This window comes from Cyprinodon tularosa, unplaced genomic scaffold (genome assembly GCF_016077235.1).
Source record: "Cyprinodon tularosa strain WSP-4 unplaced genomic scaffold, ASM1607723v1 ctg362, whole genome shotgun sequence".
Taxonomy (NCBI): domain Eukaryota; kingdom Metazoa; phylum Chordata; class Actinopteri; order Cyprinodontiformes; family Cyprinodontidae; genus Cyprinodon; species Cyprinodon tularosa.
This window is the reverse complement of record NW_024039077.1, coordinates 1,372,418-1,397,834: the sequence shown is the minus strand read 5'-3', so window position 1 is coordinate 1,397,834 and position 25,417 is coordinate 1,372,418.

Below are 25,417 nucleotides of genomic sequence, written 5' to 3'. Positions count from 1 at the left end.
GAACTTTTTAAATCAAACCACATTACCTACTAGGGGTGGGCAAAATAATCGTCATGATGATGCATCGTGATTCCAATTTTCGTGATGTACTGCATCGATTCTTGACGCCAAGTATCGATTATTAATTTAAAAAAATGAATAAATAAAATTGCATGAATGGTTGGCTAACATCAGCCAAAAACAAGTGTAATACAACTTCCAGTCCAGTAAATGTCGCTGCAAATGTGTTGACGCACGCTGCCTTGTGTCACAACCATTTCCGGCCGTGGGATACTGCGCCGAGTCATTCAAAAACAAAACATGGAGGAGAAAATATTGCAATGCATCGCAATAATTCAAGTATCGTGATGCATCGTGATAGAATCGCATCGCGGCCTGTGAATCGTGATTCGAATCGAATCGTGACTTCTTTTGCAATACCCACCCCTATTACCTACCATTTATTGTGGCTAATCTGATGCTGATTAGGGCTGCAACTAACATTTATTTTGCAAATCGATTAATCTGTTGAATATCTTTTCAATTAATAACTGGATAGCAAAAGGTTCCTTAAAGAAAACCTTTTCCAAAATTAAACCGGGTGAAACTAAAAGCATTTCCACTTTAGGAGTTCTGGATAGAGCATACTGACAGGTGAAAAAGTTCATTTTATCTTAATGTTTATGGCAATGCAAGCCTTGGCTGCAATGGAATAGTTTAGATCAGTGTTTTTCAACCCTGGTCCTAAAGGCAGACTGCTTTGCATGTTTTGGATGTTTCTGAGCTTCAGCACACCTGATTCAGATGATTGCAGTTCAGGAAAAGCCTGATAATCTGCTATTAGTTGATAACAGGTGTGTGAAAGCTGGGAAACATCTAAAATATGCAGAGCAGTGTGCCTTAAGGACCAGGGTTGAAAAACACTGTAAAGTTTAGATCAAGGCACAATTCTGTGTAACAATGGCCTAGTCAAAGTCCAGACCTATATTTAATTCAGAATATTGTCAGAAAGAATTGCTGCACAAGGTGGATTGCTCCGTCAGCTAAAGACATGTTTTGGGGTTTTAACACTCCAGTTAAAGATTAATCGAATACTAAATTAGTTGACGATTTTTTAAACAATTGATTAATAACGATGAATCTCATTAATTTTTTCAGCCCTAATGCTAATGCAAAGAATCCCTACTTTGACTCACATTTTTAAACTAATAGATTAAACATGTATAACAGTAAGAACAGCAGATTAGGAATCCAAAAACAGCCTTTATGAAGATGAAGTTCTAACAATTGGTTAAGTTTTAATATGTTTTTATGACTCTGTATGGCAGAAAAAGATTTAGAAGAGCGCTGATGGAGTAAAATGTTCCTTCATATTTCGTGATATATATCACTACAGTCTGCGTGCGATGATTACAGCTCCATTCAGCAATAATCACAGTTTAGAAGTTAGATTAGTTTTAAATCCCAGGGACTGGGGTCGCATCGGGGCCAACACCCTACAGAAGTAATAAGTAACAGAAATAAACCTTCATACGCTGCTTAAAAAACTCATTTGATAAATGAATGAGGAAAAAAATGAGCCCTCTGAATGGTTTCTAAAAATAACTATGTGCATTATAAAGGTGTCCCATCATCCGAGTGTTCATTAAGCTGATCATTAGAGCAGCGTTAGTTCTCATGGCGATAACAAAGAAACCTGTCAGGAACCTCATATGTTCTGATCGTCTGTTTAATTTGCTCATCTGAAGGATGGAGCTGTGTCAAAGCGTTAAATGTCAATTTTTTACAAAACACAAATTTCATCTAAACTACACAGTCACATCTGGATAATATTCTAATTAAGGAAACAGCTGCACGTCTAACTCTATTACAGCGCTGACCACAAGAGTTGGCGCGCAACAAACCCCGGCTCCTGGTGATTGATTAATCCTTCTATTATTATGTAAGTAAAGTCATAATTTGTCTCACAGCTGGAATCCAACTTTCTGCTTAATGGCATGCTGCTTTCCAAATCGGACTGTAGCACTGTAATGAATTTTCAGCCTTTATTGGAGAATGGCAGAATTCGGAAAGAGGTCCAAAACAAGAATCTCTCCTTATATGGAAAATGAACACTTAATGTCTCTTCGAAAACTATCAAGTTTTTAATCACATGTGTGATGTTTTATATAAATGTCACACTATTTACAAGTAATATGCCTGTATCTACCATGTTAAATGTTAATATCTTGTATTGTTAAGGGGGTTGTCTTTGAATTCATTCAAGAATCAAAAGCTAATTCTTCTTACCTATAGCTAAAGTTGCAAAAATTAAACATAATACAACAAAAAAAACAGAGATAAATAAAGCCTTAGGGTAGTGATGTTATGAGATGAGCTGAGGCTTCGAGGCGTGTGTCGAGTAATGGAGGGGGCGTTTCCCTGAAGCGCGTGTCGAGGCGTGATTCATTTAGAGGAGGGGCCAAAATTGATGACGTCCAAGGCCTCGTTACCGTGATACCACGTTACCGCTTCGGTAAGCGGTTCGGGAAGCGCAAGAATTTTGACAGGCATTTAAACAGCCTCAGTGTTCAGTCAAGATGTGGGAGATTGGAGGAGAGTTGCTGTCAGCGGGATAAAGTTTGGATCGATTCTAAGAATGAATTGGTTGTTTTTCCAACCAATCTAGTTGCTTAAAGCTAATTTGGTTTGAATAAACAATGTAATGATCAAAATCTGAGCAAACCACCTGACAAAGCCAGTGTTAATATGTCAGTGTTAAAGGAATAGTACACCCAAAACATGATTAGCCTTCATTTTCTACTCACCCCCATGCTGAACAACACTCTGGAGTACTTTTTTGATATCTCAAATGCATCTGGAGATCTGGGAGGCTTCTTGCTGTCTGCTGACATTCAAATAATGGAGGTCTATGGTGCCCGAGGCAGAAAGGTCCATAAAAGTCCACAAAAAACGTGTCAATATTCCTCCATACTGCTCGTCCAATGTATTCCAAGTGTCCTGAGTGGGTAGCATCCATAATTTACTCGAAACGAAGTCATTTAGAATGTTTTTAGAGCATAAACAGTAGTGTATAGGATTTCCTGAAAGCGCGCGCCGGCGCGTTCACGACGCTACGGAAGCCGGCAGACCAAACCAGATGAAAGTGCGCATTCAGCGTCTGCTCTGCCAATAATGCAAGCGTAGAAGAAGAAATGTGCTGTTTACCTGTGCAAAGAAAGAAACAACGAAAGAAAAATGTCTGAGGACTTCAGTGTTGAGGAAGAGCATGAGTTCTTTGCTGAGCTGAATGCGCACTTTCGTCTGGGTTGGTCTGCCGCGGTTTCCGTAGCGCCGTGAACGCGCTTTCAGGAAATCCTATACACTACTGTTTATGCTCTAAAAACATTCTAAATGACTTCGTTTCGAGTAAATTATGGACGCTACCCACTCAGGACACTTGGAATACATTGGACGAGCAGTATGGAGGAATATTGACACGTTTTTTGTGGACTTTTATGGACCTTTCTGTCTCGGGCGCCATAGACCTCCATTATTTGAATGTCAGCAGACAGCAAGAAGCCTCCCAGATCTCCAGATGCATTTGAGATATCAAAAAAGTACTCCAGAGTGTTGTTCAGCATGGGAGTGAGTAGAAAATGAAGGCTAATCATGTTTTGGGTGTACTATTCCTTTAAGAAGTATTTTCTCCCAGATCAGACCATCTACATGAGTGGCGTCCTCCGTAAGGGACAGACTCTCACGCTAGAGGTTGATGGTTCAGGACCTGTGTCTCTCTTTTGAAAGTTGCGATTAAACTTAATTGTTTTGGCTGATGAGACTAATTTGCATTGTTTTGCCCGAGTAAAAATATAGATTGGGAAAATTAGGTCGGTTTAGTCAAAAGATTGATTGAACACAACTTCCAACCTGATTAAAACCAAAAAAACATGGAAAAACTATCATGTTTGAATAAAAATTACTAACACCTTTCATTTTGTTCATCATTGCCCAATTTGCACAAACACTTTCACTGTCTGCTTGAGTTTGTTTCACTAAAATGGCAGAAAAACTGTGCACCTTAAATGATTGTTCTAAGAAATTTTACACTTAAAAAAAAACTTATAAAAATTGTATTATACACACCAACCATTAACAATTTCAAGGGAACTTAAAAGGGGAAAAAAAGAAAAACAATTGCAAAAAATATGACTGATTTTATTACAAACTGTAGTTCTGCTGTCCACCAGTAGGTGGTGAAATGTTCAGATGAAGCCTCATGAACTGTGGGGATCGTTGAAGCAATTTGGCCAAACAGTTCAATGCCTCATGAGGCTTCATCTCACCATCACTACCTTGGGGTATCATTCGCAAATAGGGATGATTCAAAACGTTCTTGTTAAGAAGCAATAAGATTTTCTGTAATGTTTGGGTTCTAGAATGTGTGTATATGATCCTTTTTTTATATATTGTTTGTTACCTTTGTGGGTGTTTCCTTTTTAGAAGCCATCTTGGAACCTTGCTAAGGAGGAGGCCCGCCTCAAACCCAGCTGTCTTATAGAGGGAGCCATGATGGCTGAACTTTGATTGGCTGAGGGTAAATTGAGAAGGCGGGGATAACCGTATATAGGTGGACTGCTGGCTGTAGTAAGGGTCTGATGGGAAAGCTGCCATTTTGATCTAAGTATAACCATGCTCTGATGAAGGAGACCTAATAAATCACCTTTTGTTTTTACTCCAACCAACCTTGCTGAATTTTTCCTTCCACACCACACCTCTCAGCGCAACAGTGCTGTTAAACAAAATATACATTTCTGCCTATTGCAAAAACAAAAAAGAAAATCCACCTACGCAAAGCTAAGAAAAGCAACAATCAAGCAGAAGCCAGAGCAGAAAATGTACCACGTTTACATCTAAAATGCAATTTCACCAAGCATGAGTACTGGAATAACCTTCCATAAGTGTTTCAAGGTAGGGGGTCCACACAAAAGACTGTGAGAGAATCAAATTATTAAGATAAAAAAAAAAGATCAGCAGATCAGATCAGCTCGTAGCACAGATTATGTTTTCATAAGTGGAAAAAACACAGTGACATGCGGCTCACATCTTCCTTACTTCCGTTTGCACTCTGATTTACTCCTTCCTCCTTTGCCAGGACTCTTGGAGACACTTGGAGATGAGGAGGGGGGGGGGGGGGGGGGGTGAGACATCATCTTTGTTAGTGTTAGCTTAGTGGCCTCTTCTCGCTGCTGGCTCTGCTCCCCAGAGCCGCCTGTGAGCCAGCAGGGCTGTCAGAGGATACTCCCTTGGCTTCAGAACAGCAGAGATAGCAAGAGCAGTGACAGAATGAAGGATGGGAGGGGAAAAACAAAGTTAGCGCGTTCGTTACGGTACAAATTAAACTCACACTTCCCAATAACTTGCTTCATTCAATAATTAATTGTTTACTCCCACATAAAATCCTGATGAAGTAGTAGAAATGGCAAAACGTTAAAATTTTAAGAGGTGGGAATACTAGAGTTACAAGGATGTGCTTAATGATTTCTGAGGCTGAAACCCCAGCTCAGCTTCCAAAAAGATGTTTTCTTCACACCAAATAAGGCCCTTTGGTTAAAATTGCTCTACCTGGAGAGTATGTGCCCCTTAGAGCAACATCAAAGCAGCAGGATTAGGTGTTCATTACAGCAGACATGAACAGGAAAAGAAGCTTCACTCTCATCGTATCGGAGATCTCTGGGGCTGCGCATTTAGATACAGACGAAAACACAACAAGCAGTTTTGCCTTCAGTACTGCTAGAAAAATAAAACAAATAACTCGGTCCAAAAAGAAAGTTGCTTTTTTAACAGCTTTATGGGTTCCCAATCAAAAGAAGTTAATAGAAGCTCATTGCTGATTCATGAATGTAGAGAAACACCATGTTTGACACCTGTAAACTTGTTCCAACAGCTATGTAGCCCATAAATAGCTTGATTACTGTACACCCATACTCATGTTAACGCGAAATTAGAAGATTGTTACAATAAAAAAAACAAATATATTTTATTATTGGGATTGTTTGGGAGTTATTCATCATTTCTAGACAGAAGGATGTCAGTGTTTTTGATTTTTCTTAGGATCAAGTGTTGTTTTTAGGCTGCTTTAGCCTACTTCATGTTGTCGGACAGGTTCTTGTAAAAGGATCCCTTGATTCTACATGTCTGGCAGTTATTTTTTCCATAAAGGACAAAGATAGGTGTTTCCTACAGATCATATTTATACATTTAAAATTAGATGTTTTTTCTATATTCCCTCTTCAGTCTTTAATTCTGAGTTGTGTTAAAAAGGGCAAAAAAAATGAGAGAATAAAAAGATTCATCTTTATTCTATCTCTGTGTCCATAAATTTAAATGATACGATAACAAAGAAGTTATGAAATCAAATCAATGAAGGTAAAATATGCATATAAATTAAACTGTTAACGTATCATCTTGGCACTTTAATGACATGTTCTTTATCATCGCCCCCTGCTTATTATGGCAAGCCGTTTTAACATAAATTTGGTTGTACCGCCTTTACATTCAAGATATCTCAAATTGTTTTATGACTAGACGTAGGGATTTAAGATATCTCTAATCACATTCTGACTAGTCGAAATGATGTCAGATTTACCATTAACTCGTATGGAAACGTCAATTTAAGATATCTAGAATGAATTACTGACTATCTGAAATACTCATTTCATATATCTACGATTAAATTACAACTAGTCATAAAGTAATTTCAAGATATCTCGATTTTAGTTATGATTCTAATTAAAGATATCTCAAATACCACCATGAATCATGATATCTTAAATGTATTTTAGGATAGGAGATATGCAGTTTTGACTAATGAAAATTAAATTATAGATATCTTAAAAGCACATAATGACTAGACAAAACAAATTTCAAGATATCTTGAATTGTAATTTCGACTATTCAAAATTCCTTTTAAGATATCTCTAAATGAATTAAAAATATCTTGAATTATTCAGCTTTTCCATTAAGAATATCTTAAATTGACATTCTGACTTGTCAAAATGTGTCATGGTCTTTTTAATGGGCTTCCAGGAAGATCATTCCTAAAAAAAAATCCTTGTCAGTTTAATCCACAGGAGGAAAAGTTAAATCAGCTCCATTAACTGTTATTTTCAGCGCCCCTACATGTGAATTACCGATGTGTGACGCTTTAAATGATGAATCCAGTGTCGTAATTTGAGATATCTTGAGACGAATTTTGACTAGTATAAATGTAATTTAAGATATCTTGACTTATTATTTTTCCTAATCAGAATGTAAATACAGATATCTTAAATTACCATTCTGGATAGTCAAAATGTGGTTTTGTCGAGTTAAAATGTATTTTAAGATATCTGGAATGTAATTATGGATGGTCAGACGAAACCTAATTTATGTTAAAACGGCTTGCCATATACTTATGAGCTTTTGGGATCTTTTTTCTTCAAGTCAAGGCAATGACATCCTTTTAAACTCACTCATCGCCTCTAGTGGGATAAACTTTACTCTTTTACATTGCTAAGAAAGAGGACTTGACTTGAGCTGCCTGCCAATCATCCTGAGCGGCACCAGGCTCTGAGAGTGAGGAGGAGTAGCCGGAGCCAAAGGTTTAATGCTGGCTCAGTTCTCAGCACCTGGCACCTTCATGGAAGGATTCACACTCTCCCACTGGCTTAACTGTTGCTATAATGCCATCAATAAAGCAACCAGGGTGCTAAAGCAGCCAAATATTAGGTGGTATATATTTACATCTTTATCTCATACATTTTCTTTTTCTATTTTTAACTGAATTTGTCAGGAATTCTCCTAAAAAAATTAAAGAACAGACTACACTACCAACAATATAACATACAGCATTGAAACCACATGTGCATTTTAACATTTTAAAGAGCATTAGGATTCCCGAGCGGCGTCTTGAGGGGTGCTGGTGCCTATCTCCAGCTGTCTGCAGGCGAGAGGCGGGGTCTACCCTGAACAGGTCGCCAGTCCATCGCAGGGCAACACAGAGAGAAACAGGACAAACAGCCATTCACGCACAGGTAAGGACAATTTAGAGAAGCCAATTAACCCTAAAAATCATGTTTTTGGACTGTGGGAGGAAGCTGGAGTACCCGGAGAGAACCCAGGCATGCACAGGGAGAACATGCAAACTCCATGCAGAAAGATTCTAACCCGGAACTGCGTCACTGAGCAGCCAACATTAGGACTTAAATCTACAGTGTGTAATTTTCAGCGACATCTAACGTCCAGACTGCAGACTGCAGCAACATGAAGATCTCCCCCCCACTGTTTCTCCCCCCCAACAGTATGGCGAGCGTTACGGGACAAAATGTCTTCCACGATGTCCGCATCACCTACCTTCTCAAGTGATGAGGTTTGTTTACATAGATAATTTTACAGATAGTATTTCATTAGTCTGTGTGTTCAGTACCGTCTCAGTTCATCTCTCTCAACTTGCCGTAGTTACTTTTGAGCGTAATGGGCGATCTCGCAATCGCTAGTTTGTTGGCTCTGCGCTGCCGTAGCGCAAAGATGTCTGCCTCCATGGCTGCGAGACCCGCTCCTATGTAATTATAAATAACGAATTCTAAGGCAACGCAAATATTAAGGTTAAGAGGCTGAGTTCGTAGATGATGATAAATAACATAGTTATGTATAATATATTACATTTCTGACTGTATATCCCTGTAATTATTACACACTGTAGCTTTAAATGACACATCTAATAGATCTACACCAAAACGCAGGCAGGAGATAAGCACCAGCAGGATGAAAATTAAGGACACACTCCGATAACCTAAACACAATAATTAAATTTAAGAAAAAAAAGACAAGAAACCAAGATGAGCTGAAATCCAACTTAACCATCCTAGGTTTGTAATGAGGCTTTAATGATTGCAGATAAGTCATTCTCTATCCAATATGACTGAGCCTGAGTAATATTAAGATGATTGGGTAAAGGTTTAGTTTCAAATGAAGAAAGGCAGGAAGGAATAAAAATGGAGTAGTTCAAGAAATTCTGGGGAAAAAAACAAAAAACAAAAAAGCACACCACTTTTCAGATTGAAAAAGAATAAATCCATGTTTGATTTTCTTCTAACTTCCCAATTATTCACTCATTTATTTGACTTTTCTATTAAAATCCAACTAAATCTTAAGAAAGTTTGTAAAATATGAGAGAAATACAAGGGGAATGAATATCTTTGTAAGCCAACTCCTTACCATGCTGCTTACAACCATCTCATTTAAATAATGAGCCAACATGGAGCAGGAATGTTCAGTAAAGTCACTAATGAGCAGACCTGCGGGTAATGGCGGGCTGTAATTTACCGACTACACAAACAGCTTGACTCGTCCTGCAAAAAGCAAAAAATAAATAAAAAAATCCAGGTATTTAGCTCCCATAAAATGAAGCCGTCAAGCCTGCTTTGACCAATCAATTCACATTACATTGAATCGTTTTAATTATTCAGGATCAAACAAAACACTCAAGCTGAAAAAGGTCATTAGAGGCTGATTTTGCCCTTTAACTGATGGCCACCAGCTTACTGATCACTCGTGCATATTTGAAAAATTGATTGCAGGAGAAAAAAAAGAATAAATAAATCGCAGCACTTGCAAGCATGCATATTTATTTGTTCATGTTTGTATTTCTTGTACTTTCCACTAAGATAAAATTGATGAAAACACCCAGGATCTGATAATAGTGTGGTTTCTAAATCAGGATAGTTATCCCATATTTCCATAATATTACCTTTGCAGTGGTTCAAAGGTTTATCTTTGGTTTCTTTATAAGAGATTTTCCCACATAGTTTTGGAAGATCTTGGCCATGCCTGGATGTTTTCTTTGGGTGTAAAATAATTCAGTTTTGCAACCAAAGTCCTTATCTTTGGAGACTTTTTTCAATTGTTATCATTTTTCTTCTAATAAATGATTGCCTTAAACTTATATAATTGACCATTTTCTCACAATAAGCCTATCTTTAATAGTTACTGGGAAGGAAAGTCAGCAAAAAGCAAAACATACATGAAAAAGGGTATTATTTCATTATGTCATCAGGTTAAAAAAAGTACAGTACATTAAATAGGAGCTTTTATAAGAGCTTTTAGGAATAATCTGTCTTTTTTTTTTTATTGCTAAAGCAAATCCTGACCCCTGAACTGGGTGTAACTCTCCTGTCTAATTTGCTAATTTCAAACAAGCAGCAGAGCGTTGATGAGCAAATAAAAAAAAGAAGCTGAAGTTCCAGAAGGCTCTCTAGAGAGCTAAGGGTCAGAGTATGCATCATGATCAAGATATCTGGAGGAATTATGTTTTGACAACTGAAAATCACCAATTTGTCCTCAAAGGATGGAGATTTATCAGCCATTAATATAAGATAACAATGATTTCTTGTTCAACCCGTTAAATGGTTCAGATGTGTACTTTGGTTTCATTTCTGCTTCTTTAAAGTGTTTAATATCTAAATCATTCGCAGCATGTAGTGTCAAAATATATAGAAATGTAAAAGTAAAAAATAAACAGAACTTTTTGTGACAGCATTGGGGAAATTAAAATAATTTTAATAAATAAAAAATAAATAAAAAATTTTATGAACCTAATTTTACAGGTGATTAATCAATGATATACACATAAGCTGTGAAGGAAGTGGAAGCAAAGATGGCGTCCAGTCGGTTAACTTAAAACTGAGCCAAAAACATCTATTTCACCCATTTTCTGAGTCCTGAGACTTAATTACTGCTTTGAAGAGAAAAATTAAGCTGTTTTATAAGCTTCAGACACGTTTAATGTGCTTGAAAATCAGCTGGGTATGACGTTTGTGGATTATGAGCTAACAAAAACTGTTTCTATTTGTTGCATCTTCATAATAATCCCCAAATATATTTCTCGCTTTTTTAAAGTCTCAGAAAATATTACAAATGATTCTAAGTAATTTAAGAAACAAAATAAACTGAACTTACCATCGACATTTTCAACCATTAAAAGGACACTTCCAGCTTTGACTACCAAAATAAAAGCGCTTCTGGTTGCTTTGCTCTTTATTTTGTAATATAAATCTTACAATTAAACATATAATGTTCAGAAATGGAATAATTAATTTATAAAACAAGCTAAAAGTAATGGAAATTTTTTTCTGCTCTGACTGAGAGAAAATGAGTCAGCCATTTTTTTTAGTTTAATAAAAGAAAAACAGGAACAAACAGGTAAAAACATATCAAAAGCTCATCTCATTATCAACATTCTGTTTTTTTACGGGTCAGAAATACCAAATAATTTCTAACAGGGTAAATATTTGATTTACCAGTTTTGAAAAATGAAAGGACATTTTGGATGGTTGTTTTAATACGTTAAATTATTAGAATATAACTTTTAAAAAAACAGGGTTTGGGTTTTGACTCCTACCTACATACTGTAAATGCAAGGTAGGAGATTACCTAGATCAGAGGGATTTGATAAGAATATTATTATTTCATTATTTAGACTGAGGACCTGACTCTGAAATTGTCTAAAGAAGCAGTGTATCGTGTGTTTCTGCTTGCATGCTATGTTTGGAAATGTGCATTATAACCAAGCATGTCTATTTAGGTTCATTCTTTCATAAACTAATGCTGAGCTTTGTTTTCCTTTGTGAGAAAAGTTATGATCTTTTATTTTTTTTCTTAGAGAGAAAAACATCTTCCATTGGCTGAACGCCCAAACAAGCCTAATTTCTTCAGTCTATTTATAAATGTTTTGCAATAAATGTTAACACTAACTATGCAATCTTTCCAAGTATAATAATATTGTGTTGAATTGGCAAACAGGAATTAAATGCTTTAAGAGCACCTCAAATATTAAATGACAACATTAATAACTTTGCTCAGATCAATACTAATAGGTTTCTGCCCTGGAATTGCATCTGAATGCTTTAGAGCAACAATATGTCTAGTGGTACTTATTGATGATCAGCTAATCTACACATTTTTCTCATCGTATCCTCTTAATTCCACCGGAGTAGCTAAGGATGTTTTCTGCAACTAGCACCGACTGTGGTTAGAAAAAACTAAAACATTTGATTTTTTAAAACTATTTCACTCATTTTAGCACATGAGAGGCAGGAGATTTGTGTTACGTTGTATAGATCTAGATGCTTTCCTTTTTAAGCATATGCAGAATCTCTTCAAAGAGACTAAGCCTCCGTCACTCATTGGAATGAAGGAAAATGGCTCCAAAATATGTCATTCGTTTTCAAAGCTCCAAGTAATTTGATAACTTCAAAGAGCAGATAATGGATTGAAATATTTACACAGCTTTTCTTAAAAAAAATAAAATGAATGTGCCTAGGTTAGCATCGTCCAACAGTCTGAATGCTTCAACATTGTGTTGCTTTCTTTTTGTTTTTTTCTATGCTGTACTGGATTTCAGTCCTGGTAAATTGAAAATATGCTGAATATCTCAGAAACAATGCAGACATCAGTCAAGTGAGAAGTTTGGTCACCTATACAAGGTGTGTATACACACTCTGCTTTTTTGCATGCTTTTTATATGTAGAAAAACGAATTACGGAAGTTTCTTTTTTTATTAGAATGGAAGGATCCATCAAGGAGCTTCAACCCTTAGCATCTTATCCTCCCTCTTCATGACTTTCAGCTGAAGGCTCTCTGTTTTCATGCATGTCTCACTAAAATATCCTCCTGGCTTTAGAAATCCTTGCTGCTACAGTAAGACACTCATTCGGGCCCTGCTGCCACAGAAACGGGTTTTATTTTCTTGCATATCTATTCATACTGCTTGGCTCCACAGAAAAGCCCAGTTTTATAAATAAAAAAACCAAAAACAGTAAGACTTTTTTTCTTTCCTTCACCACTCCACTAAAGCGTGAAATCCTGCTGAGTGAAAATGAATGATATCAACTGAGGGAAAGTGTCTTCAACTGAACGTTTCTAAAGCCTCCATGAACGCCTCCTGGTTCTGTCTGCCAGACAGTTGCCTTATCTGCAACCAGTGGAGGAATATTTCATTAATTTTCTTCACTGGATGATTTTTCCTTATAATTAACCGGTTTTATTATGAAAAGGGTTTTTGTTTTTGTGTATCCACTGCTTGCCACAAATATATATTTTATTTTTTTTATTCTCTGAATAAAGGAAATATAATCCTAAGGGATTTTAATTGAGTTATTCACTGATGGCTTTGGAGAAACATCAGCACTTCAACATTTGAATGATGAATTAATCTTCCTTTTTCTGCCTTTAAACACTGATTTATTCATGAGGGCTTCTCTGAGAAAGAGGAATACTTTATGTGACAGTAAAGACAGCAGTTTTCTGAGCTCGTATTGCTGCAGCACTGCCAATAGCTTCTCCCTGAAGGTGGCAGTGGAAATCAAGTCATTTTATTATTCTTCAGGAATACTTAAATACATTTGGTTAACAGATGCTCTGCTGGTGCAAACAGACCTTCTCCTCCCCGGTAAAACTCGTACCTCCACTTTCTTTAACAATAATTTAATTGAAAAATCTCTCTGAATCAAACCATATGAGGAGAGGTTTATTTTCTAAAGGGATTCTGCACTTTAATGTGGCAATTTGTCTCCAAACTTCACTGAAATGCTCAAATAAGAGCTTTCTTTCCTGTCCTACAAGCTTTGCGTTAGCCTCCAGTTATAGTTCAGGAAAAATCTAATTTTGAAGGAAAGTAAGAATAGATTAAAGTAGAATAGAAAATTCCTTTATTGTCCCACAATGGTGAAATTCACACAAATGTAGACCTTAGAAAAGTGTATAAGAATAGCACAATAGTGAAGAGTTAAAATATAAACAATAAAATACTGTACTGTAAAGTGTTTTAACAATATAAAGACTGTGCACCTTGATAATAAATAACCAATACATTTTTTTTTTTTACATTAATGGATATTTGAAAATAAGATAATAAAAAGCATGAATGTATCAACTTATTGAGTTTACTGGGGACAGTGGTGGTAATAATGTCTGCTGGGAGGAAGGATCTGTGATAATGCTCCCTGGTGCATTTAAGCTGCAGCAGTCTGTCACTGAAGGAGCTCTCCAGTTCTGAAACGGCTTCATTCATGGGGTGGAAACCATTATCAGACAGAAATGTTCATTTAGTTAGGATCCTTTTGTTTCCCACCTCCTGCACTGAGTCCAGAGGGCATCCAATCACAGAGCTGGCCTTCCTCATCAGCTTATCCAGCTGCTTCCTCTCAGCTACAGATAAGCCACTGCTCCAACAGGCAGCTCCATAGAAGATGGCTTATTTAAAAAAAAAAATAAAAAATTGCAAGTCAGTGCTTCATTGGATTTGCTGTCACCTGCAAAACAGTTGACTGCTAAAACCACTGATCCTGTGTATCTCTTCCAACAAGGTCCTAACAGCTCCAGACACCACATACACGGCTTTAGAGAATTATGCATGAAAGACAATTAATCATGGAATGATCCTAAGCAGCTTAGCTCTTTACATATATTTCTATAAGAAAAATAAAACATATTGATTAACAGAAAACAACTTTATGAATAAACAGATAAAATAACCAGGTTGCAGAACAATAATAACTTTCTAAACTAACCTTCTGGTACAGGTTTAGTCTATTTCAATAAGTAAATATGCCAGTATCATATGGGTTGAAAGGACTGCATATTGCTTTTCTATCCATACCTGTGAAAGACTTCAAGAATCTTTGTGTTTTGTTTAAGATTAAGGAGAGAGGAGTGGTAAATAGACAGATGAATTCACGGATTTGTTGTGGTAAAAAATGGGGGAAGGACCAGCACAGGCTGGAAGAATGTCTCCTGACTGACCATGGAAAGCCTCAGGCTTCCTCAAGAGAAGCTGAAGGAGGCGTTTGCAGCGACTGCCGCCACCTGTGACCCAGCCCCAGAAAACGAAGATGATGACAGTGGTGGCGATGGTGAGGTATAGCTCCAGTTGGTGCATTGAGAATAAATATTTCCCCTTACCCAAAACTCTCTCATATTGTATCCCTGATGGTTCTGGTGTTTGTTTATTTAGTTAAATCATCAAGATTAATCCATCAAACTGATTTTAATTGATTATTAGATTGCTGTTATTTAGAAACATTACTATAGTTTAACATAACTCCCTTTATGCTACAAAGACTGCTGTCATTCCATGATTTATAGAAAGCTGAAATCCCTGAAAACAAAGATTAGATTTAATATCTATTCAGAACGCTGGTCGGAAACTTAGGCTTGAACCATTCGGCTGTTAGACCATTAACTTTAAATTTCCCCATTGAACTGGGAATTAGATTCACTGCCTTTATTTCCCCTTTGGTAGACTCTTCTGGTCCCTTGAGAGTGGGTTTAGATCTGTAATTCTGCAGATGGGGACATAATGCAGTCACTTTTATTAGGAGAAATATGTAATCATTTAAAATAAGTGTTGGCTGCAATCCAGTGACTTCCTGTCCATCATAGGATGGGTCTTTAGATTTTTATTTCTCATTATTAGGATAGTAAATGGCCTGTTTCATCCTGTGATGTTAGGTTTACCACATTAACCTGGCATTGACGAGTAGATGCTCTGATATGCTCCAGGATTTAGACAATAGATTATAACAGATAGGGACAGAGAGAATGGTGCTTTTTCTGTACTTGCTGCGCAACACAACCGAGATTTTAAAAGATAAAGATTTAAAAATCACTGATGTTTAATTTAGTAAATAAAAAAACACTTTTAAAAGTTTCAAGCAGTCCTCTTAGACGTAAAATATTTTCATCCCTTTTTTATTATAAGAGTTTGAGCATCAGTAACCTGGGAAGTGGCGCATGTGGTCAGTTTGAGGAAGGCTATGATCTGAGCCTGTGCTTAAAGATTTTTTATGAACTTTAAAACCAGTTTGACTCTTAACTGGGTATCAAATATTTATAAATAAAATAGGTCACACACCTTCTACCCAGACATAATTTAATTCACTGTTCTTTGGCACACTCTCCTATGAACTTGTGATACCATATGAAGTCATATTTAATTTTTTTCTTGCCAGTTAAGTTGCATCTAATTGTGCTTTTCTAGTTGATGAATTTACTCTGTTATATAAGCAATGTTGTGGGGAATTTATATTTGATCTAAGTTGAAAAGCAGTTTATCCTTCTAAGGTGAGCATTAGTTTTATTATAACACAACTAGGGATGCACGATATTGGGATTTTCGCCGATATCCGATATGCCGATATTTTAAAACTCATGTAGCCGATAACCGATACCGATGTTAAAGCTGGACAGAAATAAGTAGTCATTGAAAATAGCAGTTCTGTTATCCATTTCTGACACTTTGAAAAATAATATACTCAAATATATTTTCATATGCTGATATCAAATTGATTTTTAAAAATGGGGTATCGATCTATTTTACTTTCAAAATCTCGTGAAATTTCATCGTTCTGTTACAAACCCTCGTGATATTTTGCAAATTCTTGTGAAATTTTGTTAGTAAAATAGATCGATACCTCGTCAATATATCAACATATAAAAATATGGCAAAATTTCCATGACATATAGCAATATTTCATTAGTAAAAGAGATTGATATGGTGTTTTTAAATGGCAATATATCAGCATATGAAGATATTGTGATATTTTAATGTATCAATATTTTTTCCTTCGTCTTTAGAAGTTTTTAAGTCTGTAAAAAATAAGTTTTTGAGGAAGAAGAAGAAGTAGCATTTTTATTTTTAGACTTTAGAAACTCAGAAGCTGATCAAATATCGGGTTAAATATCGGTGGGGTGGCGGATGTCCGATATTCAGTTTTAAGGCCGATACTGATAGGGGGCTGATTATATCGTGCATCTCTAAACACAACTATAACAATATAATGTGTGAAATGTACTGAAATCAGAACTTAAAGCATTTCCAGTGTCCTATTAGACATTAATGACATAGCATTCACTTAAATGCAGCTCCCCGTCTGTGGAATGCCCTCCCAGACCACCTTAGGGCCCACAGAATTGTTTTAAGAATGGATTGAAAACTTTCCTTTTTAGAAATGCTTACAATTGCTGATTTTTAGATTTTATTTTTTTTATAGGCTGCGTATGCCTTCGAATGTATTGATTTTAATGATTGTCTTTTTACTCTGTTTTCAATGTTATGGTCTTTTAACCTTGTTTAAATTTTCCCTTTTTGAACTGTAGCACTTTGAGATTTGAATTCAAATGTAAAGTGCGTTACAAATATAATTAATTATTATTATTATTAAATGGTTGTTATATTTCTGGGTTATTCTGACCAAAAACCGTTTAACATGTTCTGCTTTTGAATACATAGGAGGATAATTGTTAGAACGCAGTCTCCTACTTCCATTTCCAATACAAATAAAAATCAGTTTTATGGTAATGAAATAAAAAAGTTAGAGTTATAGCCCCCAATGCAAACAGTAAATCACCATGAGGTACTTGCATTTGGCATTTTCAGATGGTCTCCAGAGCTTCAGCCTCCACAACCAACTAGTTGAGTCAGAAAGAAGGAGGATATTAAAAGCTTAGAACAATTTAATAGAAGCCCACCTTGAAAATCATGACCTTTCTTTTTAAATGTGAATACAAAATGAATGTTTCAAAGAAACCTGTTTGTGATTCATAAGTGCATCTTGAATATTATTTATTTCCATACAGTCTTGTTTTTGTCTCTTTCTTCCATGGAAAACACTTGACTCTGTTCTTAGTGCTTCAACAATTCCCTGATTAAAATCAAACTTTGTGTTATTTTTTTATGTGTACGTAACCTTTAATCTACTATTGCCTTCTTAGTAATCAGGTTGGCGACAGATGGTGACCTAACACCTTCACTGTTGCATAAGAAATAAGGACTCATTTTCAGATATGATATCTTATTTATAGACACACAAAATTGCATATTTTGTGAACTGAATTTATCACATTACTTTGAAATCCTTTCTTAGCGAAAGGCTGAGTCTTTTTTTAACCTCTATTTATTAGAATGGTTTTTCTTCTCCTCGGGGGTCTGCCAGGCTGTAATTGCCCACGGGTAAGGGCCAATTGTTCAGCTGTTGAATAGTATGAGCCTCAATAAGCACATTTCAACTAGAAGTTATTATTCGCAACTCCAACTCATGCTTAAAATCAATGGCAGAAAATGAGAACGTCTGACAGCCTGCTTTTCTCTAACTCTTGCATAATTTCATTGAATAGCCTATCTGGCACCAGGCTGTTGAATGTAAGAACAACAATTAAAAAAAAAGTCAGTATATCAAACTAAGCTTGACTTTTACTGGCTGACTTTAAAAAGATAATATATTTCTTTTAATAAAAAAAAAGTTCCTATAAAGATAGAGTACCCATGCGTTGTAAAAGATAAAAAGTATACTACATAGCTCAAAAGGAATTATCTGGCTTAGGAATTTGGTCATGTACAAAGATCAATTAAAAAGAATCAAGCTATCTTTTCTTTTGCATCCTTTGATAAAGGAGGTTTTGTTTCTCTTTCTAATCCTGTAACTTCTAAGTGATTAACCAGGGAATGAAACAAAAGACATGGTTGGCTGCGTAGACATCCCAAACTCAGTAGCAAGTAAGGACTATTAAAGGAAATGTTCCTCTGACACAAGTCCCCTGTAGCCGAATTATTCAGCTTTAATTTGATGAATAATTGATTCAGAGGCAAACTATCTTAGGAGGCTAGAGAAGAATCTCAAAGAAGGATATTTGCAAACTTACTGGTGCAACTGACAAAGGACGAAGTGGAACTAATGTTGGGATCTCCATTGGTCTGGCTCATTGATGGGCACAATTGAAGATGCCAAGGGAAACCTTATTCATCTGTTCCAATACGAGCATATTAAATGACATGAAAATGTGCAGCTATCGCACAAAAAGATGCATAGTCATTAAATAGACCTCAGAGCTAAAGAAAAACACCTTTTAAAAGTGCTGGTTAAAGCTGGTGACAGAATGTCATCATCCAGTGTGAAAGCAGTCCTACAACAGCATGGGCTGAAATGCCATTCAGTGAGGAAGAAGCCATGGCTCTTAGATAAATATAAAAGGAAGGTGGATCAAAATTGCATTTCAGGCTGCTTATATGAATATTTCGATATCAATATCCCACAAATTTCCTACTGCAATGAGTTTTATCTGCGTTAATTTAGCAGGAAATACATGAAAGCTCGTGGAACTGAGTTCATGTTCCAAACTGAAGTACTTCAGTGGCAACATCATGTTGTGTTTGTTTTGCAGCAGGAGGGAGTGGTGCACTAAACAAAATGGATTATATTATGACAAATACATAAGAGGTTTATCTAACAAAATTGCAATATTATCAGAAAGGGGACAATTTTTGTTCCTCTTTTGTGAAACTCATATCCTGCTTATGATAATTACAGAAAAAAAACCATTGTAATCCTTTATTTTTTATTATTTTGTTCAGCAAAACTTATTATTATGGCAAACAGATAATGAAAACAAAAAAAATCAGTCTTTTAGAGAATTTGAATATGGCATAATGTAAATATAAAATTTATACTTTAAACACAAATGTCAGGCTTCTGAAAAGATAGATGGGCTTAATTTTATATGAATTACTGCATCAATCTCAAAATAAACTAGTTTCAATCTTGGAAATGACAGAAAATATATTGAACCTCTTTACAGTATTATAATTCTTTTGGATTGTTCCCCCGGAAATGTAAATTTAAATGGATTTCAGAATTAGGCAACGGACCTCAGCATAGTGAAGAATTGGTTAACAAAGTGGCTTTGGACAGCAGAGTCAATGTCTGGCTGTGGCCATCAGGAGGCATAGAAAACCAGTGAGCAGAGCTAAAACTGTGAGAACCTTGCAGGAGAATACACATAATAAATCAAAAAGGACGCCTCTGACATCTTTATTAATGACTTACTCATCTTGTTTAAATTTGCAAAGCAAATAAATCAAGTAGGAGTCAACACAGCCTCTACGATGACACTTATCCTTTGGGAATTACCTCCTGCCTACATTCAATACAAATTTAAATATATGAGTAGGCCTGAACCAAAGGACAATACTCTAACTCACAGGCTGGACTCGAAAGGTTCCTGAATTAGCTTCTATGAATCTAGTTCAGAAATACAAGAAAGGTCTGAAGCAATTTAATAAGTATAAGAAATAGAAAAGTAAGAGCGGCTGTAGAGATGTAGAGGTAAAGACCCAGCCACCGTGCTTCTAATGACGGCTACAGTGGCTATTTCCTAGGGTGACACTACAATCAAGCTCAGGAAAACACTCTTCAAGTGTTTGTCAGTGCAATTTAATCGAAATTAAAGCCGTAGAACACTTTATATTACCTCTGTGTATAGGTGCAACACAAACATGGAAAAAAAACTTGCCAGATATAAAAATGGAAGAAGATAACTTTTCAGACCATGTACACATCGATATGTAGGAAAATAACAGATAAAATCTATATTTATATGCATTGCAGTCCTGATGTAAGGTGTTGCAGTGAATCAAACTGTGTCCCCTTTCTGACTTCCTGAAAAGGGCAAACTGGTTAAAGGAAAGTGGCTGTCAGTGATTCAAGACAGATCTGTCTGACATCATCCTGCTATATCAACCAAGTGAAACAAACATACCCTAGGAATATATTCACACACAGAGGGTGAAATTCGGGTAATTCCAGCTTCCTCCCACATCCGTAATAGGTTAATTTGCCATTCTAAATAGCCTCTAGGAATGAGAGCATACATTCATAAATAGCTGTTTAACTTGAGTGTCTCTGTGATAGACTGATAACTTTTTCACGGTGTAGCCCACCTGTGGAAAATCAATCTTTTGTTCATCATAGGGCAAGAAGCTCCTCTTGACTGCATTAGAATGGAACATTGGAGGCATTTTAACCCTTTTAGCTGTCCAATATGTCCCTTGCTTTCAACCCAGCAGTATCTGTAGAGAGGCACTAATTATAAAAAAAAAAATACAGATGAAGGTTTGCAATTTTCCAGCAGCTACTGCAGACAGCACTGCTGAAATTCTGCTACCTCCTAAATAACACCTTAGGGAAAAAAAAAATTCTGCTTCTTTCTCTGCAAAGAAAGTAATAAGCAGTCAAATAAGGCCAAGCCATGCCATACATTGTTTACTAACAAATGCACAGAGAAAGTTTTTATGAGTACACCACCCTGCAAAAATGTTCTAAGTCCTTAGCTTTTTTACCTTTTGGCACAAACCAAACAATATGCTGTACTATGATTTAAAGTGGTGGAACAAGCATGTTGTCTATTCTTGATCTTTAACAGGAGCTAGTAATTTTTTGTCATGATCTTGCCACTGATGACTGGTTCGCTGCCCTAGTTCTCATTACTGTTCATCTTATCCACCTGCTTCAGCCTCTATTTAACCGGCCTTCAGACAAGCCATCAGTGCCAGATTATTCAAGCCTTTGGTGAGAGTTCTCTAGCGTTTCTGAGTGCCTGATCCTGACCTGTTCTGCCTCTGGACCACTGAGCCTACATGTTCCCATTCTGATCCGTTTTCCTGACCTGCTGGATTTCTGCCTGTCTTCGTACCAAACTTGGAACTGTTTCCTGACAACGTCATGGGACCTCTGAACTCATTGCACATCTTTGACACCGTCTTGGCTTCGCCCTCTGCATTATCCTGCCTTTCTTCGTCTACTCGGTTGAGATCTCCTGCCTGTGCTCAAACCTATGGGACATCAGCTTGTGGGACTCTCTGGGCGGCTCCCGCCGCATGTTGTTTGCACCCGACTAGCTGGATCCAACCTCATTCTCTGGACACACACAGAAGTATAAGACCAGATTAGTGACGCACACGCTCATTATCATCCTCCGCCAGATAGACGTGGTCACTAACCTGTGTTCTTCCCCTGCAGAGGTTCCCGTCATAGACGCTGTTGTTTGCAGTTCCGTCATAGATAAATGCTTGGTTAAATCTAACTGTCTTTCCACCTTGAATAATGGGTCCTTTTGTTTCAAGCCTGACATTTTTACTTTTCTTAAATCAAAAAAGATAATCAAAAGAAACCTTAATGCCAAGATGGACAGGGTGGGGTCTACATTATGCTGTTTGAACAATCTGGTAAACTTGTCAGAGGTAATCGGAACAATGACCTGTTCACCAATTTCACATTCCATCCATCCATCCATCTTCCTCCGCTTATCCGGGGTCGGGTCGCGGGGGCAGCAGCTTGAGAAGGGAGGCCCAGACTTCCCTCTCCCCAGCCACTTCTTCCAGCTCTTCAGGAGGAACCCCAAGGCGTTCCCAGGCCAGCTGAGAAACATAGTCTCTCCAGCGTATCCTGGGTCCCTCCTCCCGGTGGGACGTGCCCGGAACACCTCACCAGGGAGGCGTCCAGGAGGCATCCTAACCAGATGCCCGAGCCACCTCAACTGGCTCCTCTCGACATGGAGGAGCAGCGGCTCTACTCCGAGTCCCTCCCGGATGACCGAGCTTCTCACCCTATCTCTAAGGGAGAGCCCAGCCACCCTACGGAGGAAACCCATTTCGGCCGCTTGTATCCGCGATCTCGTTCTTTCGGTCATGACCCAGAGTTCATGACCATAGATGAGGGTAGGAACGTAGATCGACCGGTAAATCGAGAGCTTTACTTTTTGACTCAGCTCTCTCTTCACCACGACGGACCGGTACAGCGCCCGCTTCACGGCAGACGCTGCACCAATCCGCCTGTCAATCTTCCGCTCCCTTCTTCCCTCATTCATGGACAGAATTTCTAGGCGCAGCCAAGGTGTCGAGGGCATGCGTTTTGGTGACCTTAGGATTGCGTCTCTGCTTTTTGCAGATGATGTGGTCCTATTGGCTTCATCAGGTCGTGATCTGCAGCTCTCGCTGGATCGGTTCGGAGCCGAGTGTGAAGTGGCCGGGATGGGGATCAGTGCCTCCAAATCTGAGGCCATGGTTTTGAGCCGGAAAAGGGTAGAGTGCCTTCTCCGGGTCAGGGGGGGTGTCCTGCCCCAAGTGGAGGAGTTTAAGTATCTCGGGATCTTGTTCACGAATTTCACATTCCATTTGCATGTATATTATATGAGGAGTATATGAGTAAAAAAAGCCAGAATACAACACAATGTAACAACATTTAATCCATGTATTTGAATAGGAAACATAAAAAAAATCCGGCCTGTTTGCTTTATATTCCAGCTCAAACTAACTTTCCGAATGACATAGTCACTGGTTGCTTAAAAACTTTTTTGTATACGTTTCCCTGTAACAACCGCAGGCCAAAAACTGGCTTTTCCCCACCAAAAAAAAAAAAGCTGCATGATGGCATTAAACCGTAATACAGGTCGACAAGATGTAATAGTTCCTCTTACAGCCCAGACTGAACACAGCGACTCCAAGGACCTGTTTGACAAAGTGAACAAAAATGACAGATGGATAGTGGCAATTATTACCAGAGGGCTTGATGTAAGAGTCCAGACTCACCAGACTTTAACGATGGTGAGTGAGTTTGTGTGGAAGTGCTCTTTGTTTTCCAAAGGAAAAAAGTAGAATCAAGTAAACATATTATTCTCCCTCGCATTGATGTCAAACTGCCCAACTCCTCCTGTACAGTTGTGAACTCCAGCTGTTTTCCCTCAGACATTGGCTGCAGCAGATACAGCCTCCTTAATCTGACAATCAGAGAGGGACCTTTGATTCAGACGGGTCTGAATGTGGGAGAGATGGGCGTTATGGTGTCCAGTCAGATAGATTCGGAAAGCAATTTGTTTGATGTATACACAGTGACAGCAGAGGAAAGTGGGCAGCAAGGAGACGAGGTGTAGGAGGGTTTAATTTGGACCTAGATATGTTGTGAGCATGGACGGGCCTCTTCATTTAGGGCGGCTCTGGGATTTATAGAGTTAAAGACCTGATAGTGTGTGGGGGAAGAATTGATTCTGACATAAAGAGGAGAAAAACAGTTAGGAGATCATTTTTAAATTATTTCTTAACTGTTTTACAAAGGGAACAAATTGGACAAATTGACTTATTTTTGTAACAATTATTCTGAAGATTAAATCCAAATACTGACCCTAAATAAAACATGCAATGTTCTGTTCTTTTCTGTCTTGATCTGTGATTCTGATAATATATTAAGTTTACACAGAATTCAGAAAAAAACTATTTAAAGTTGATTAATGTGATGGTCTTGTGAGATGATATTAGCAAACCCTCTGTTACCTCAAGCTGAGGACAACATGGGTTATACAGCAGGGCAATGATCAAAAGCAAACCCTATGGCTCGACACACCATCTGTAAATGGCTCAAATGTATGAAAATGAAGCTTTGTGAGTAGCCTGGTAATGGGTAGCAACAAGGACCCAACATTTCAGCCGGACACAACAAAAGAATGGCTAAAGCTTTGTTGAAGTCTGTGTTTGTAGATCAACAGGAAGCAACCAGCAGTGAGATTAGGGACCTATGCAGGTAGAGGGGTACGTTAGTGGCCAGGCAGTGACTTGTGGGCAAAGTTTAGTTATGAAACCACTAACCTTCTCAGAATCGATGAGAGAGCAGGGAGGCTGAATCTTGACTCAATATTATAGCAGACTAATGACAACAGTCTGATGTTAATGTTTTACTAAGGGACGGTGAATTGGAATCCTCTAGTTAACGTAATTGATTAATAAACACAGCCACTTTCAGAAAACGCAGGGAATGAGCTTCAGGTTTATTAACCCAAAGGTTGACAAGAACCATGAAACAGAAACTGTGTCGAAGCCATGGAAGCCAAAATGGGCAGGACTAAATCTGTTGTAGGGGTACAGAAATGAGATTGAAGATGGGGAGGGAGATTCAGCCTGACAAATCCAGGGAATAGGCAGGAGGCACACAAGGTCAAGGCCAGGAGATTAAAGCCAGAGAAGTGGGCAAGGCAGAACAAGAAAATCAAGGACATTTGCTCACAAAAGGCTTTCAATAATCTGGCAGTCTTTGTCAGTCACAGAGCAGAATACAGGTGGAAAGAATTAGGCCTATTAGGGACCAGGCAGGGGGAATACAGCTGGGAACAATCATCAAAGTTGCTTCAACACAGAGAGCGAAGGCTTTCAATAATCTGGCACTGTTTGTCAGTCACAGAACAGAGTATATATCCATGTAAACAGGTGGAATGAATGAGGCCTATTAGGGACCAGGCAGGGGAAATACAGCTGGGAACAATCATCAAAGTTGCTTCAACACAGAGAGCGGACATGGGCAATGCTAGCCTAGTAAACTAGCCCCACCCGGCAGCGGCCAAAATCTTTTTTGCCTGCGAGTGGTCTAGCCTTGAACAATGCCCCAGGCCCTAGAACTGGCTGGCCAATCATGACACAGAGATGTGTTTTAAATTTTTGGATACAAACCAGACAGGGTTTTAAGGGTGTGACAACAAAGCTGTGTGACGCTAGAGAAAGCACAACAAGGAACATGGCAACAACTATTGAACAGTTCTAAATTAC